The sequence below is a fragment of the Pangasianodon hypophthalmus genome, chromosome 30 (genome assembly GCF_027358585.1).
Source record: "Pangasianodon hypophthalmus isolate fPanHyp1 chromosome 30, fPanHyp1.pri, whole genome shotgun sequence".
NCBI lineage: Eukaryota > Metazoa > Chordata > Actinopteri > Siluriformes > Pangasiidae > Pangasianodon > Pangasianodon hypophthalmus.
The window spans coordinates 9,644,440-9,662,297 of NC_069739.1; the positions used below are offsets into that span (position 1 = coordinate 9,644,440).

A 17,858-nucleotide genomic window follows, 5' to 3' on the forward strand; every position below is an offset into this window, starting at 1 on the left:
CCTTGGATCAATGCCAATTATCAATGTCAATTATCTCTCCTAATTGCTTGCAACCACAGTTGTCTTGGAAAGGTGTCCAATTTGATAATATGCGTTTAAAAAAAACGTGTGTGTTTATGAACACTTAACAACATTTTAGAAAATAAATTCTGGCTCTGCTGTTAAGCAAATTTCACTATAGACTCTCGTTATGTTTCTGCAACCAGGAGGCGTCAGGGTGACGTCTCACTCAGGGGTCTGTAGTGTCAGGACCTTGTGTTCTTATCTTTGCTGTCATGTCTTCTCTAACGTTCTCCCAGAACATTTATTTACACGAAATTTAAGCACAAAAGTTACACAGAACATTTAACACAAAAGTTAAGCGCGGTTTTAAAGACGTGTACTCACCAGCACAAGGCACACACTGAACGATTCTTCTGTTCACTCCAAGTCACACCATAAACTGCTGGAGCTCTCTCTCTCTCTCTCCCTCTGAACTCCCTCCCTTCTTCTCTCCCTTCCTCTCTCCCAAGCTCCCTCCTTTCCTCGTCTGTCTGTCTCCATCCACTGCTTCCTCCCTCTCTCCCTCTCCCTCTCCCTCTCTCTCCATCTCCCTGTCTTTCTCGCTTTTCTCTCAGTTTAGTAGAAAGAACAATGCATGGCAGCTGGGGCGACTTGGAGACCAAGAGACTGTATACATAAATGAGAACACACACACACACACAAAACCTTTGACGTATGTGACAAAAATTATTTCCATGGGGTCAGTGTTGATTGTGTTATTGTATGACAACACAGTCAACACACACACACACACACACACACACACACACACACACACACACTGAGCACAGCTGTGGTCCCTGAGGTAAGTGCATGAGAGCACAGCATCCTGCAAACTGATTGGCTCCTTTGAGATGATTGGCATTTCCTGTTAGTGCTTACTTTTGCCAGCATCCTCCCACAGCCTTGTGGCCTACACACACACACACACACACACTTACTTCATTTCTATGATGGGTACTGATTCATAAATGATCCACATATAACATGCAAGGGGAAAGCAGAAGAAACAGCAGAGAGGAGGAGAAGATGAAACATGATCCAGAAAAACCAACAATTACCGCTGAGTCACACTGTGGGGTTTCTTAAAATATAAAGATGACAAGATGGAAGGGGAGAGAGAGAGAGAGAGAGAGAGAGAAAGAGAGAGACAGAGCGAGAGAGAGAAGACAGACAGACGGATAGACAGAAAAAAGAAAGAAAGAAAGAAAGAAAGAAAGACAGACAGACAGACAGGTTTGGAATTGATCCATTAAACCCGTTGCTAGTTTGTTGTTGGTTCAGAGTGAAAGCTCACTCACTGCAGTTGGAGCTGAAAGCACTCAGTACCCACAATGCACCACTGAGGGTCAGCACGCTGAAGCACTTCCTGTATCAGTGATGTGAAGACCACAGCAGTTCACTTCATCATGTACGTCAACAACAACAGCAACAACAACAACAACAACATGTAGGATATTCTCACATTCTACACAAATCTTCATGTGATGTTTCAAAATTCTCAATTTTTGTCCCAGCTCAACAGAAAATATGTGCATCCTTTGGATGGCTTTAAGAACACACACCCTCTGCAGAGCTGCTGGAAAAAGTGTGTGTGTGTGTGTGTGTGTGTAATTGTGGAGAGAGTGCATTGCAGTGTTTAACCCTCAGGCTCAGTTTGGGATGAGACAGTGTCCTACGCAGCTAACCAACATCTCAACACACCGCACACTGACCAGCAAACTCAGTGATACTGTATTGCTCTCTCTCTCTCTCTCTCTCTCACATACACACACACACACACACACACACACATGCTCAGACTAAAGACTTTAAATCCAGTTTGTGGCAGCTAGTCAACTCCTTAAAATATTTAGCTTGAGGAACTACATGCAGCTGTGAGTGCAGCCTTATGAACATTACAATAACAAAATAACTTAAGAACTGCAGCCATATACATCACTGACACACACATACAGATAAATATTTATATTACACTTGACTTAAATCCAAAAATTACATCAACATTTACATAGAGAAAGTCATGCATATTTAGAGACGCAAATTTCTGAGCAGCCTATTGAGATTATGCAAATGATCTAGTTCACGCCTCTTTTTCTTGAGTAGAAGCACCTGACATGGGGTGTGAGATGAGTTTGAATGGAGCGAAAAACAAAAAACATCCTGTGAGCAGCATCAGGCGGAAATGCCTTGTTGATGAGAGGGGTCAGAGGAGAATGGCTGGTTTGGGCTGACATGAAGTCAACAGTAACTCAAACAATCACTCCTTGCAGCCGTGGTGAGCAGAAAAACATCTCAGAATAAACAAAATGCGTTGAGCAATGGGTACGTTCTAGCCACCCTCTCATACAGTTCTCAATTATGCAGAGCTCTTGAAATGGTTGTCTGGTGCACCTTCAGTCCACTCGCAGCCACTGTACTCTGTAACTCCTTTAGAGTAACTGTTGGCGTTGTCTAGGTAGTGCATAGGTGGTGTGGTGCCACCCTCTATATTAAAGCACTTAACTAGCTAATTAGTTTTCTGGCAACCATATATACAGTTAGGTCCGGAAGTATTTGGACAATGACAGAGTTTTTGTGATTTTGCCTTTATACACCACCACAATGGATTTGAAATAAAACAATCAAGATGTGATCGAAATGTAGACTTTCAGCTTTATTTTAAGAGGTTCCACAAAAATATGGCATTTTCCATTTAGGAATTACAGCCATTTTAAGCAAAGTACCTCCATTTTCAGGGGCTCAAAGGTATTTAGACAATTGACTGACAAGAAGTTTATTGACCAGGTCCATTTCTTCGTTACTTCAAGACAAATGAAGCAGATAAAATGTCTGGAGTTGATATCAGGTATTGAGTTGGCATTTGGCAGCTGTTCGACTGGAGTTACCAATATGAAGTCCAAGGAGATCTCAATGCAAGTGAAGGAGGCCATCATTAGGCTGAAAAAACAACATAAGTCTATAAGAGAGATAGCAAAAACCTTAGGTGTGGCCAAATCAACAGTTGGGTAAGAAAGAAAGCACTGATGAGCTCAACATCGAAAGGCCTGGAAGACCACGGAAGACAACTAAAGTGGATGATCGCAGAATCCTTTCTTTGGTGAAGAAAAACCCCTTCTCAATATCAACAGAAGTCAAGAATACTCTGGAGAAGGGAGGCGTATCATTGTCAAAATCTACAATCAAGAGACGCCTTCATGAATGTAAATACAGAGGGTTTACAACAAGGTGCAAACCACTGGTAACATTCAAGAACAGGAAAGCCAGATTAGACTTTGCCAGAAAACATCTAAAAAAGCCTCTCATGTTCTGGAATGAGATTGTCTGGACTGATGAAACCAAGATTAACTTGTACCAGAATGATGGGAAGAGAAAAGTATGGTGAAAGAAAGGAACAGCTCATGATCCAAAGTATACCACATCATGTGTCAAACATGGTGGAGGCAGTGTTATGGCATGGGCATGTATGGCTGCCAATGGAACAGGCTCACTGGTGTTTATTGATGATGTGACTGCTGACAGAAGTAGCAAGATGAATTCTGAGGTGTATAGGGCTATACTCTCTGCTCACATTCAGCCAAATGCTACAAAACTGATAGGACGCCGCTTCACAGTGCAGGTGGTTAATGACCCTAAACATACTGCGAAAGCAACTCAAGACTTTTTGAAGGCAAAGAAATGGAATATTCTTCAATGGCCAAGTCAGTCGCCTGATCTCAACCCAATAGAGCTGCTTTTCACTTACTGAAGACAAGACTGAAGGCAGAAAGACCCACAAACAAGCAGCAACTGAAGGTGGCTGCAGTGAAGGCCTGCAAAGCATCTCCAGGGAGGAAACTCAGCATTTGAGTTTTTAGAACATGGGCTCCAGACTTCAGGCAGTCATTGACAGGCAGTCCAGTTTTCCATGGACTACACCAACACACATTGTGCTCACACACACGCACACTACAGTGTAAACCCATATGAGGATGGGTTCTCTGTTGAGCCTGGTTCCTCTCAAGGTTTCTTCCTATCACCATCTCAGGGAGTTTTTCCTTGCCACCGTCGCCCTGCTTGCTCATCAGAGACGGCACACACACACACTTCACTTTACTTTTGTTTGTGTAAAGCTGCTTTGAGACAATGACCTTTGTAAAAAGCGCTATACAAATAAAAATGAATTGAATTGAATTGAATTGACTGCAAAGGAATTTCATCCAAGTATTAAAATTATGGTTATATTTACAATTATGTCACTTTGTCCAAATACCTTAGAGCCCCTGAAAATGGAAGTACTTTGTTGAAAATGGCTGTAATTCCTAAATGGTAATTTTTTGTGGAACCTCTTAAAATAAAGCTGAAAGTCTACACTTTGATCACATCTTGATTGTTTTATTTCAAATCCATTGTGGTGGTGTATAAACACCTGTACACCTGTTCATTCATGCAGTTATCCAATCAGCCAATCATGTGGCAGCAGCACAATGCCTAAAATCATGCAGATACAGGTCTAGAGCTTCAGTTAATGTTCTCTAATGGTCTCTAGAGTTTACACAGATGGTGTGAAAAACAAAAAACATTGAAGGAGTTCTGTGGGTGGACGCCTTGTTGATAAGAGAGGTCTGAGGAAAATGGCTAGATTTGTTTGAGCTGCCAAGAACGATGTAGTAACTCATATAATCACTCTTTACAACCACGGTGAGCAGAGAAGCATCTCAGTACATACGACACATCAAACATTGGATGGGCTACAACAGCAGAAGAGCACATCAGGTTCCCCTTCTGTTAGCCAAGAACAAGAATCTGAGGCTATCATGGGCACAGACTCACTCAAAATGGACAGCTGAAGACTGGAAAAAGACCAGGTGATTTTTTTTCTAATCTTCAACTATCCAGTTTCGATGAGCCTATGCCACATGATTGGCTGCCTGAGCAGGTGTACAAGCATTCCAATATATGTGTGTGTGTGTGTGTGTGTGTGTGTGTGTGTGTGGGTGGGTGTGTGTGTGTATGTGTGTGTGTGTGTGAATCCATCGAACCATACTGACTCATGCACACCATGCTTTTGTTCCTCGAGGCCCCCGTGCTGTTCAGCAGCTTGCTGTTTCAGCACTCAGCATTTTAATCTGTCATCTCTCATGCATGAAACATGGCTGGGAAAAACAAGTCAGGCTAATTAAACTCACAAACACGTGCAGAAACACAATCTCATGCTTACACACACACTCCAGAGACAGAGACAGACTGACATTAGGGTATGTGCAGGAATGGAAATTTGTACTTGTAATTTATCACTTGTTCTCCTTTTTTCACCCCCTGTGACAGCAAGCCCTTTTCACTGATGAAAATAAAAAATATTCTAGGTCAGCATTGTACTTCTTATCACTCTCAATGACATCTGTTTAAATTGTAGCAACATAATATTCAGTGGAAATCATATTCAGATGGTAGGCAACACATCGGCAGATATTTCTTTGTATAAATAACATGAAAGATTCTTTCTTCAAACGAATGCCTGTTTTTGTCACATGCTTGGACAAGTAAAGCCCCAAAGGGGGCACTTGACCTAATCACCAGCAGGACATGATTTCTATTAGTGTTGTTAGATGCGAAGCCGACACACACACAGCAGGGAATGCGCATGATTCATTATTAAAAAGCCAAACACGAAAAGGTCCTGGGGCTCCCATACCATCTGCTTATTCAGCCATTTAGACACATGCATGAACACATGAACAGACATGCTACCACAAACTCACACACCTGAAAGCCTTAAAGTGAAATATCTAGTGAAACCCCACTTTATTTCACTCCTTGTGTCAACAAAGGCTTTCATGAATTGGAAACAAGCTGTTGTCGAGGAATTTAGTCCTGGTTCAAGCAATTTATATGTAAATGAGTGTGTGTTTATTCCTCTTTGTGTGTGTATGTGTGTTTTTAGAGCACATTCTCTGAATATGCTTGGTCCTTTCCATGCTTTTTATTTTAGTGTTTAATGAGAAGAGAATATTTGTTTGAGACAGAAGGGATATGGTCCCAGGACACATTCCAAGCCAGAGAGAGGGAGAAATGAAGAAAAAAAAAACAGAAAGCAAGACAGTAGATGGCAGCAATGTTTTGTAAAAGTGCATATAATATAAAATGCACATTCACACACACACACACACACACACACAAACAAACTTCTTTACAACAGACCTTCGTCCAACGCCACTACCTAATCTTCTTTGCCCAGCTCCTTTGCTTTAAACCTTTCCCCTCTCTCATCTGACCTGATTCCTCAAAGCCTGATTATCCTCTCTCTCTCTCTCTTTCTCTCTCTCTCTCTCAGGACTAAACATTTATCTGCAGATCTGGCTTCAAACACAACAGCTCCATGGATGCAATATGACTTAAACCTCATAAATTCAATCTTCAAGAGATAGGACACAAGAGAGAGAGAGAGAGAGAGAGAGAGAGAGTATAGATGGACTGAGATAGGATAGACAGAGATAAACAGAGGGAGACAAGATAGACAGAGATAAACAGAGGGAGACAGGATAGACAGAGATAAACAGTGAGACAGGATAGACAGAGATAAACAGTGAGACAGGATAGACAGAGATAAACAGAGTGAGACAGAAAAAACAGAGATAGACAGAGTGAGACAGGATAGACAGAGATAAACAGAGGGAGATAGGACAGACAGAAATAAACAGAGTGAGACAGCATAGACAGAGATAAACAGAGGGAGACAGGATAGACAGAGATAGACAGAGTGAGACAGGATAGACAGAGATAGACAGAGTGAGACAGGATAGACAGAGATAAACAGTGAGACAGGATAGACAGAGATAAACAGAGGGAGACAGGATAGACAGAGATAGACAGAGTGAGACAGGATAGACAGAGATAGACAGAGTGAGACAGGATAGACAGAGATAAACAGTGAGACAGGATAGACAGAGATAAACAGAGGGAGACAGGATAGACAGAGATAAACAGTGAGACAGGATAGACAGAGATAAACAGAGGGAGACAGGATAGACAGAGATAAACAGTGAGACAGGATAGACAGAGATAAACAGAGGGAGACAGGATAAACAGAGATAAACAGTGAGATAGGATAGACAGAGATAAACAGAGGGAGACAGGATAGACAGAGATAAACAGAGGGAGACAAGATAGACAGAGATAAAAAGTGAGATAGGATAGACAGAGATAAACAGTGAGACAGGATAGACAGAGATAAACAGAGGGAGACAGGATAGACAGAGATAAACAGAGGGAGACAGGATAGACAGAGATAGACAGAGATAAACAGAGGGAGACAGGATAGACAGAGATAAACAGTGAGACAGGATAGACAGAGATAAACAGAGTGAGGCAGGATAGACAGAGATAGACAGAGTGAGACAGGATAAACAGAGATAAACAGTGAGACAGGATAAACAGAGATAAACAGAGTGAGACAGGATAGACAGAGATAGACAGAGTGAGACAGGATAGACAGAGATAAACAGTGAGACAGGATAGACAGAGATAAACAGAGGGAGATAGGATAGACAGAGATAAACAGTGAGACAGGATAGACAGAGATAAACAGTGAGACAGGATAAACAGAGATAAACAGAGTGAGACAGGATAGACAGAGATAAACAGTGAGACAGGATAGACAGAGATAAACAGTGAGACAGGATAAACAGAGATAAACAGAGTGAGACAGGATAGACAGAGATAGACAGAGTGAGACAGGATAGACAGAGATAGACAGAGATAAACAGAGGGAGACAGGATAGACAGAGATAAACAGTGAGACAGGATAGACAGAGATAAACAGAGTGAGGCAGGATAGACAGAGACAGACAGAGATAAACAGTGAGACAGGATAAACAGAGATAAACAGAGTGAGACAGGATAGATAGAGATAAACGGAGGGAGACAGGATAGACAGAGATAAACAGAGGGAGACAGGATAGATAGAGATAAACGGAGGGAGACAGGATAGACAGAGATAAACAGAGGGAGACAGGATAGACAGAGATAGACAGAGGGAGACAGGATAGACAGAGATAGACAGAGGGAGACAGGATAGACAGAGATAAACAGAGGGAGACAGGATAAACAGAGATAAACAGTGAGACAGGATAAACAGAGATAAACAGAGTGAGACAGGATAGACAGAGATAGACAGAGTGAGACAGGATAGACAGAGATAAACAGTGAGACAGGATAGACAGAGATAAACAGAGGGAGATAGGATAGACAGAGATAAACAGTGAGACAGGATAGACAGAGATAAACAGAGGGAGATAGGATAGACAGAGATAAACAGTGAGACAGGATAGACAGAGATAAACAGTGAGACAGGATAGACAGAGATAAACAGAGGGAGACAGGATAGACAGAGATAGACAGAGGGAGACAGGATAGACAGAGATAAACAGAGGGAGACAGGATAGATAGAGATAAACGGAGGGAGACAGGATAGACAGAGATAAACAGAGGGAGACAGGATAGATAGAGATAAACAGTGAGACAGGATAGACAGAGATAAACAGAGGGAGACAGGATAGACAGAGATAAACAGAGGGAGACAGGATAGACAGAGATAGACAGAGGGAGACAGGATAGACAGAGATAAACAGAGGGAGACAGGATAGACAGAGATAAACAGAGGGAGACAGGATAGACAGAGATAAACAGTGAGACAGGATAGACAGAGATAAACAGAGGGAGACAGGATAGACAGAGATAAACAGAGGGAGACAGGATAGACAGAGATAGACAGAGGGAGACAGGATAGACAGAGATAAACAGAGGGAGACAGGATAGACAGAGATAGACAGAGGGAGACAGGATAGACAGAGATAGACAGAGGGAGACAGGATAGACAGAGATAAACAGAGGGAGACAGGATAGACAGAGATAAACAGAGGGAGACAGGATAGACAGAGATAAACAGAGGGAGACAGGATAGACAGAGATAAACAGAGGGAGACAGGATAGACAGAGATAAACAGAGGGAGACAGGATAGACAGAGATAAACAGAGGGAGACAGGATAGACAGAGGGAGACAGGATAGACAGAGATAAACAGAGGGAGACAGGATAGACAGAGATAAACAGAGGGAGACAGGATAGACAGAGATAAACAGAGGGAGACAGGATAGATAGAGATAAACAGAGGGAGACAGGATAGACAGAGATAAACAGTGAGACAGGATAGACAGAGATAAACAGAGGGAGACAGGATAGACAGAGATAAACAGAGGGAGACAGGATAGACAGAGATAGACAGAGGGAGACAGGATAGACAGAGATAAACAGAGGGAGACAGGATAGACAGAGATAGACAGAGGGAGACAGGATAGACAGAGATAAACAGAGGGAGACAGAATAGACAGAGATAGACAGAGGGAGACAGGATAGACAGAGATAAACAGAGGGAGACAGGATAAACAGAGATAAACAGAGGGAGACAGGATAGATAGAGATAAACAGAGGGAGACAGGATAGACAGAGATAGACAGAGGGAGACAGGATAGACAGAGATAAACAGAGGGAGACAGGATAGACAGAGATAAACAGAGGGAGACAGGATAGATAGAGATAAACAGAGGGAGACAGGATAGATAGAGATAAACAGAGGGAGACAGGATAGACAGAGATAAACAGAGGGAGACAGGATAGATAGAGATAAACAGAGGGAGATAGGATAGACAGAGATAAACAGAGGGAGACAGGATAGATAGAGATAAACAGAGGGAGACAGGATAGACAGAGATAGACAGAGGGAGACAGGATAGACAGAGATAAACAGAGGGAGACAGGATAGACAGAGATAAACAGAGGGAGACAGGATAGATAGAGATAAACAGAGGGAGACAGGATAGACAGAGATAAACAGAGGGAGACAGGATAGATAGAGATAAACAGAGGGAGATAGGATAGACAGAGATAAACAGAGGGAGACAGGATAGATAGAGATAAACAGAGGGAGATAGGATAGACAGAGATAAACAGAGGGAGACAGGATAGATAGAGATAAACAGAGGGAGATAGGATAGACAGAGATAAACAGAGGGAGACAGGATAGACAGAGATAAACAGAGGGAGACAGGATAGACAGAGATAAACAGAGGGAGACAGGATAGACAGAGATAAACAGAGGGAGACAGGATAGACAGAGATAAACAGAGGGAGACAGGATAGACAGAGATAATATGTTAATATGTTAATTAGACAAACGAACAAATGTCAATCTTAAAACAGCTACAGAAGCAAACTTTTTTCCAGCTGAGAGACGGGGCTCAGAATCCACTGGAGCACGATGTGAACACATTAACCAGGTCCCCCCAAAAAACAGAGAAGAATGAGAGAAAGCCAGGCTAAGAGTGAAATACACTCAGAGAAAATAACCTCTTCTGCCTTTATTGATACAGAATGAGAGAACAAGGCAGGACTCTCTAGAGGCACAAAGGAAAAATGGGAGGAAAAGGACAAGAGCCAGGGGAGGAATAAAAGATGAGAGAGAATAGGATGATTGAGAGGCTACATGGATGTTTCCTGTGGGCCAGAGAGGTCAATCTATCAGTCACACAGAAACACACACACACACACACACACACACACACCGGGGGAAGGGGTATAGAGAGAGAGAGAGAGAGAGAGAGAGAGAGATTTGGTAATGATTATTTTATAGACCTCTGAGTTGCTATATAATCTCTTGTAATAAAGTTGGTCTGAGGTCTATAAATATAATTCAATTAGCTGATCTCCTTTATAGTGCTATTATGAAGTTAGTGCTGAAGCTTCACTGCTCTTGTATCTTAAATGAAGTGTGGAAATGTGGTGTGTTTTGTGCTTTATGTTCAGACTTGCTGATTTTTCTAAATATTCCCAGAGATTAGCTACAGCGAGGATGATCCTCTATTAGGTGGATTGGGGATCAGGGAGATGTCCTGCTGAAATGTCATTAGTGACAGTAGACTGGATGGAGGACGATATCTCAGTAGTAATGTCACTGTCAAGCTGGTTGTGTCAATCATTAACAAAAGCTGATTTTTTTCCACAGAAAATTGTTTCTCTGCTTCTCTTAATGTAAATGTTGTTTCTATAATCAACATCTGCACTACCCTTATCCTCTGACTTAATGACAATGTCATGTTTGCTAAGATCTTTAAGTGCTACATATACTCCTTGGGTAGATTATGGATTTTGGTAAGTTTTTTAACTTTATTTGAGAGATTTCCCAACTTGCTCTCAGACTAATGATAAGGAAGGTAAGAGAGAAGAGTTGCAGGACAACCCGAAAGCAGCAGGAACAACAGTTACACAGAGAACACTAAGCAATGAACTGGACCTCAATTATCTCTGATTCTAGACCTCACACAAACCTCCTCTGCTAAAAAAGAAGCACAGATTCACATCTAAAATCATTTAGATAAATTAGAATGCTTCTGGAACAATATACTCTGGTCAGATGGAAAAAAATTGAACTCTTTGGCAATAATTGTTCTATGTATTTGAAAAAAGAAGGGTTGTGCATATAATCCAAAGTACAGAGGTGGGAGTATCATAATAAGGGGCTGCTTCTCTGTAAACAGTACTGGGGCATTACACATCACTGAAGGAAAAATGATTGGAGTGATGTACCGGGACACATTAAAGGAGAATTTAATCTCATCACCCAAAAAAATGAATCTGGGGAGAAGACAGACATTTCAATAGACATCAGAGGGATCATTGTAGCCTTTTAACCGTAATCGGATTTGAAGACGATTTGCCAAAATTGTATGACAATGCTGAAAAACATAATTACTTCTTACCACAGACGCCTTGAAGATGTAACTGCCAACAACAGCTTTGCAACAAATGTTTTTTTTTTTTTTAACCACTTTCACTAAATCTTGGTAGCACCTTGACAACAAATATAACCATGACAACCACAGAGCCAAAGCCACACTGAGGTGAAGAGTAGCTTCAAAAATGTGTGTTAACCTTTACAGAAAGTTATTTATCTTATTTATCCCGATCTTAACACTGAAGCAACATATCCAATCTACCAGCTCAGAATTCTCACAAACACTTGTCAACTTGCTACACTTTTCTCTTTCCTGTGTATATAGTAAACACACGAGAGACCATGTATCCCTATAAGTGGATAATATTCTTTCATGACTTCAACACCAACACCAAGTTTTATCTAATACAAAGACGTGGTCGAAGTGAAGGGGAGTGACAGCTAGAGAAAGCATGTGAGGGTAGACATGGAGAGAGTTCATCTCTATTCATTGGAATTTGTGGGTCACTGAGTTGCTGGGGGTTTGTACAAAACATTCTCAAAACAACACACAGCTCAAACAATGGTGGGTTTGGTTGCAGTTTCCTTTTTTTGTTTACCACTAAAGAACTTCACTTATTCTCTTTCTCAGTATTTTTTTTTTTTTGCCTCATAGCTTTTTTATGTCATATCATCAATCACAACTAATTGTCCCTGGACTGGTGCATCATGTGAGATTTCACAACATGCTCTCAGACTAATGATAAGGAAAGCAAGAGAGAAGCTTGAAAAGAGTTGCAGAATGACCTGAAAACAGCAGGAACAACAGCTACACAGAGAAAAATAAGCAATGAACTGCACCACAATCATCTCACAAAAAATCAGACAAATTTAGACAAATCAGAACGCTTTTGGAACATTATACTCTGGTCAGACAAAACCAGAGTGTGTGTGCGTTCTGAAGTCCAGTTCCCCTGACTGCATCATCCCTTCTTCTGTAATTAAACTCACCCATTGAAAAAGGCATTATTTCTAAAAATTACCCCTCCACTCCCTCTCTGTCTCTCTGTCTCTCTGTCTCTCTCTCTCTCTCTCTCACACACACACACACACACACACACACACACATGCACACACACACACACACACACACACACACACACACACACACAATGAAATTCATTTTTATCACTTGGCCTGAAATTGGATTTTGACAGAACTGTCACTGCCAATGTGATTTCACAACAAAGATAGGACTGCTTTCTGTGTGTGTGTGTGTGTGTGTGTGTGTGTGTGTGTGTTACCTGAGAGTCTAAAGCACTGAACTCTACAATGAAAGGCTAATAAATCCCCCTTCTGGTTCATTTTACCTATAATGGGGAGACTGACCTCAGCTTTAGGATGCTTTCCTGCATGCTTCAGTCCAGTTTACACAACGGTGTACTACAACATTCATTCAAGTGACGCAAACAGTAATAAGGGTACAAATTTACTGTACTGATGAATATTATTCTGAGGACTGCAACTACAAAAGAAAGGAATTCATTGAAATGGTAATACTAAAGCAGAGTTTTTTTTTGTCACCTCCTGTAACATTGCTACTGTTTGAAAGTAAAAAAAAAAAAAGCTGCAGTGACACCTGATTAGAGCTTTAATGGCCCTGAATGAACGTATACACTGATCAGCCATAACATTAAAACCACTGACAAGTGATGTGTAAAACATCACATTGAAAACATCTTGTTACAATTGCACCTTTCAAGGGGTGGGATATATTAGGCAGCAAGTGAACAGTCAGTTCTCAAAGTTGATGTGTTGGAAGCAGGAAAAATGGGCAGGCGTAAGGATCTGAGAGACTCTGACAAGGGCCAAATTGTGATGGCTAGACGACTGGGTCAAAGCATCTCCAAATCAGCAGGTCTTGTGGGGTGTTCCCAGTGTGCGGTGGTTAGTACCTACCAAAAGTGGTCCAAGGAAGGACAACCGGTGAACTGGTGACAGGGTCATGGGCGCCCAAGGCTCACTGATGCATGTGGGGAGGGAAGACTAGCCCATCTGGTCTGATCCCACAGAAGAGCTACTGAAGCATAAATTGCTGAAAAAGTTAATGCTAGCTATGGTATAAAGGTGTCAGAACATACAGCGCATCGCAGCTTGCTGTGTATGGGGCAGCGTAGCAGCAGACCGGTCAGAGTGCCCATGCTGATCCCTGTCCAGTGGGCAGGTGAGCTAATGGACCACGGAGCAATGGAAGAAGGTGGCCTGATCTGATGAATCACATTTTCTTTTACATCAGGTGGATGGCCGGGTGCGTGTGTGTCGCTTACCTGGGGAAGAGATGGCACCAGGATGCACTAAGGGAAGAAGGCAAGCTGGCGGAGGCAGTGTGATGCTCTGGGCAATGTTCTGCTGGGAAACCTTGGGTCCTGGCATTCATGTGGATGTTACTTTGACACATACCACCTACCTAAACATTGTTGCAGACCAAGTACACCCCTTCATGGTAACGGTATTCCCTAATGGCAGTGGCCTCTTTCAGCAGGATAATGCGCCCTGCCACACTGCAAAAATTGTTCAGGAATGGTTTGAGGAATGTGACAAAGAGTTCAAGGTGTTGACTTGGCCTCCAAATTCCTCAGATCTCAATCTGATCGAGCATCTGGAGGATGTGCTGGACAAACAAGTTTGATCCATGGAGGCCCACCTTGCAACTTACAGGATTTAAAGGATCTGCTGCTAACATCTTGGTGCCAGATACCACAGCACACCTTCAGAGGTCTTGTGGAGTCCATGCCTCGACGGCTCAGAGCTGTTTTGGTGGCACATGGGGGACCTACAGAATATTAGGCAGGTGTTATTAGGCCACAAATAAATTGTGTGTCTGTCTGTAAAAATTCAATGTGATACACATTAAAACACTCTTCCTATGTTCTATGTATGTGTATGAGAAATGGCACTTTTGTGTGGCTGAAGTAGTAATTCACACACACACACAGAGTTCTGTCCCTTAATAAGACTCAGTGGAGCGCTCACTGTGGCCATTGTGGTGTATCGATCTGATTCAGATCTCTGTGACACACTGTTCCCTGTGGAGAGCAGAGCTATTGTTCACACACACACACACACACACACACACACACACACACACGCTTCTCTTACTATCCTTGTGAGGACCTTCCACTGACAAAATTATTAATTCGGCTAATTAATGCAAAATCTAACCCTCACCAAAATCTAACCCTAACCTTAACATCAATAACCAAAAGAAAACCTTTCGGGTTTTTGTTTTGTTTGTTTAAAAAAAAATAGTTTTCTTTGCAGGGACAATTGACTGGTCAAAACTGAACTGTCAGATATTGCTATTCTATCCAAGATATAAACAGAAATGGAAAATACTTGAGTAATTGTACTTTGTTACTATACTTAAGAATTATTTTAATATATTTATACTTTACTTGAATCTTATTGAAATTGAATAGTTTTACTCTTACCTAATTACATTTTCAGATTCTTTTTATACCTTAAAAATACTCTTTGCAAATCTTAAAGGTCTCTTCTCCAGCCAATGACTGTATGCTATACATCAATCCACTGAGCTCAGTATAGCATCCAATCAAATTCATCAGTGTAGAAAAACAAACTAAAAGAATCGTGTCAATTTGCCATCTGTGCTGAGCTTCTTATGCTACACAACATAGTTAAGTGTCTCTTTTGTTTCCCTAGAAGGCATAAATGTAATTTATAAAAGTATTTTGAGGTAAGTTTTGCTATTTAGCTAACATTAACTGGCTGTAATTAACTAAGTTAGCCTGTTAGCCTGTTTTCTTTGCTAATGCCAGGTTAGAGAAGACTCTTCTCTGTTCTGGCACCTAGATGGTGGAGTGAACTTCCCCGAGATGTATGAACAGTCACTGGTCTTCAAAGGATGTCTAAAGACCTACCTCTTCCTCAAGCAGTTAAATTAGCACTTTAATTTAAAAAAATGTGTGTCGTCTGTGTGTTTATCTTATTATATAACCTCCCGAACAGAGTATTTTAGACTGATGGTATTCTTAGTCCATGACCTAGTGAACCAGTATCAGGATGTATTTATTGATAGATACTTCAAAGCATTTCTGTAAGTTGCTCTGGATAAGGGCATCTGCCAAATACCATAAATGTAAATGTAAGACTTGTATAAAATGGTGTGACTCCTTTGGTTCCCTAGAAGGCATAAATGTAATTTATAAAAGCATTCTGAGGTAAATTTTGCTATTTAGCTAACATTAACAGGCTGTAAGTTAGCCTGTTTTCTTCACTAAGTCCAACTAACATCTAGACTAACATCATTAACAATACCTAATATATTGGCTAGGCAGCAAGTCAAGTTCTAGCTAATGGTAAATACCGAATATATACATACTATTTTACTTCTGATGAATTAGTTAAGAAACTCTGTAGCTTTAAACATACATAAGATGCACAAACTTACAAAGATTGAATGATTTTTTTTAAATGAAAATAACTTTCAAACTATTTTTGATTAGTAATGATAGTTACTTTTCACATAAAAACACAACTTTACTTAATTTCATCAAATAAAAGAATTTCATTTTTACTTTAATTATAATACCAGTGTACATTCAACTTCAATAAATTCTTAAAAGATATGAGTAGATTCCACTTTTAACTGTCAGATTTTGACACGTTGTCTATACTTTCATTTCAGTATAAATTCTTCCAATACTGAGTATAAAAAAACCAACCACACACACACACACACACACACACACACACACACACACACACACACACACACACAGAGGTACATTTGAAGCTTATACATTGTGTTTTATGTTGACTCTGACACTGATTTCTCTTCCCTGATGTCTCCTCTCCAATCCATTATATTCCGTCTGATAGAGCAGCACAGCGCTGATGGTGGAGTGACACACTGTTAGATTATTGCATTAAGAGATACACATGGATCTGACACCTGAAATCAGACACATTATGGATTACTGATCTACAGAGCTATCCATCAAATAACTGAGCTCCAGGCAATGCAATGAATTTGATTCAAGTTCGGAGTTAAATAATGAAATTTTGAAGACATTAAACAAAAAGCATCGTTGAATGAAGATTTTTAAATAAAAAAATTGCAACATATATTATGACACATACTGTGTATTGTTGAAATGTCTTCAGTCATCATGATGGCACGTTTAGTGATTTTTCTTGCATACAAAACTGAGATAACTACATCTGTGAAACATATGAATAAATGAATAAAATGCAGCTTACTGGCTGCAAGTCAGTAAATAAATATGAATAAATTAAGTGTGGAATTATGGCAGAAAACAATAACAAGTTTGAACATCCACAGCAGTCTTTGTTCAGTCTTTGCATCCACCACTGTGTGACACCTCAGTGAACCTCTAAATTGAGAATATATGGGACGCAAAGAAACTGATTAAACTTGGCCTTTTCTTGCAGTGACCCATGCTTTGAATTAAGGGCTTTTTAAAGGTCATCTAGTTAGATGTTTTTCACCTGGCCCTCATCAGGTAAAAGTCAACCATCAACTTTTGGTGTGTTTATGATGTTGAAACATTTCACTGCACAAGCTGCATTGTTGCTCATAATGTTCTATGAATGTAACCAAACCTATAACTATAGACTTCACATTTCAGAAAATCTTCCATTTGGCCACATCTTTCTTGAGAGCATTTTCAGACCTAATGGGTGGGGGAAAAATCAAAGAAAGATGAAATGCCAAGCCAAAATATATTCCCTGAGCTGAAGAGAATAATTCTAAACCCCTCCTATATTTGTGGCCCTTCTTTATTTGGGGCTGTCTCTGCATCATTTTCCTGTTAAAACTCAGTGGTATACCATATTTAGAAAAAAGTGTGAATGACTTCTTTTAATTCCCCCAATCCTTATAATTCCTAGGTGGAGTTTATTAGCAACAATGAAACCCATATGAAACCATAATGGAGAACATTCCATTAACAACTCTCAGTGCTGTTTTTCTATTTCTGTTGATTCTAAACTGTGCTTGAATTATTAGTTGGGAAATGTTTAATTG

The 17,858-nt window shown here is 40.6% G+C and overlaps 1 protein-coding gene across 4 annotated transcripts in view; it reads right to left on the reverse strand.

The window, feature by feature from the left end:
- Nucleotides 1–17,858, reverse strand: part of sash1a (SAM and SH3 domain containing 1a) — a 292,702-nt gene that overhangs the window by 79,630 nt on the left and 195,214 nt on the right. Inside the window, exon 1 of one of the 4 annotated variants that reach the window (XM_026918137.3) lies at nt 388–537. The exons of the other annotated variants lie outside the window; for them this stretch is intronic. The gene's annotated coding sequence lies outside the window, so the exon portion shown is untranslated. Of the gene's footprint in view, nt 1–387; nt 538–17,858 lie in introns of those variants that run through there. 4 annotated transcript variants of the gene reach the window in all.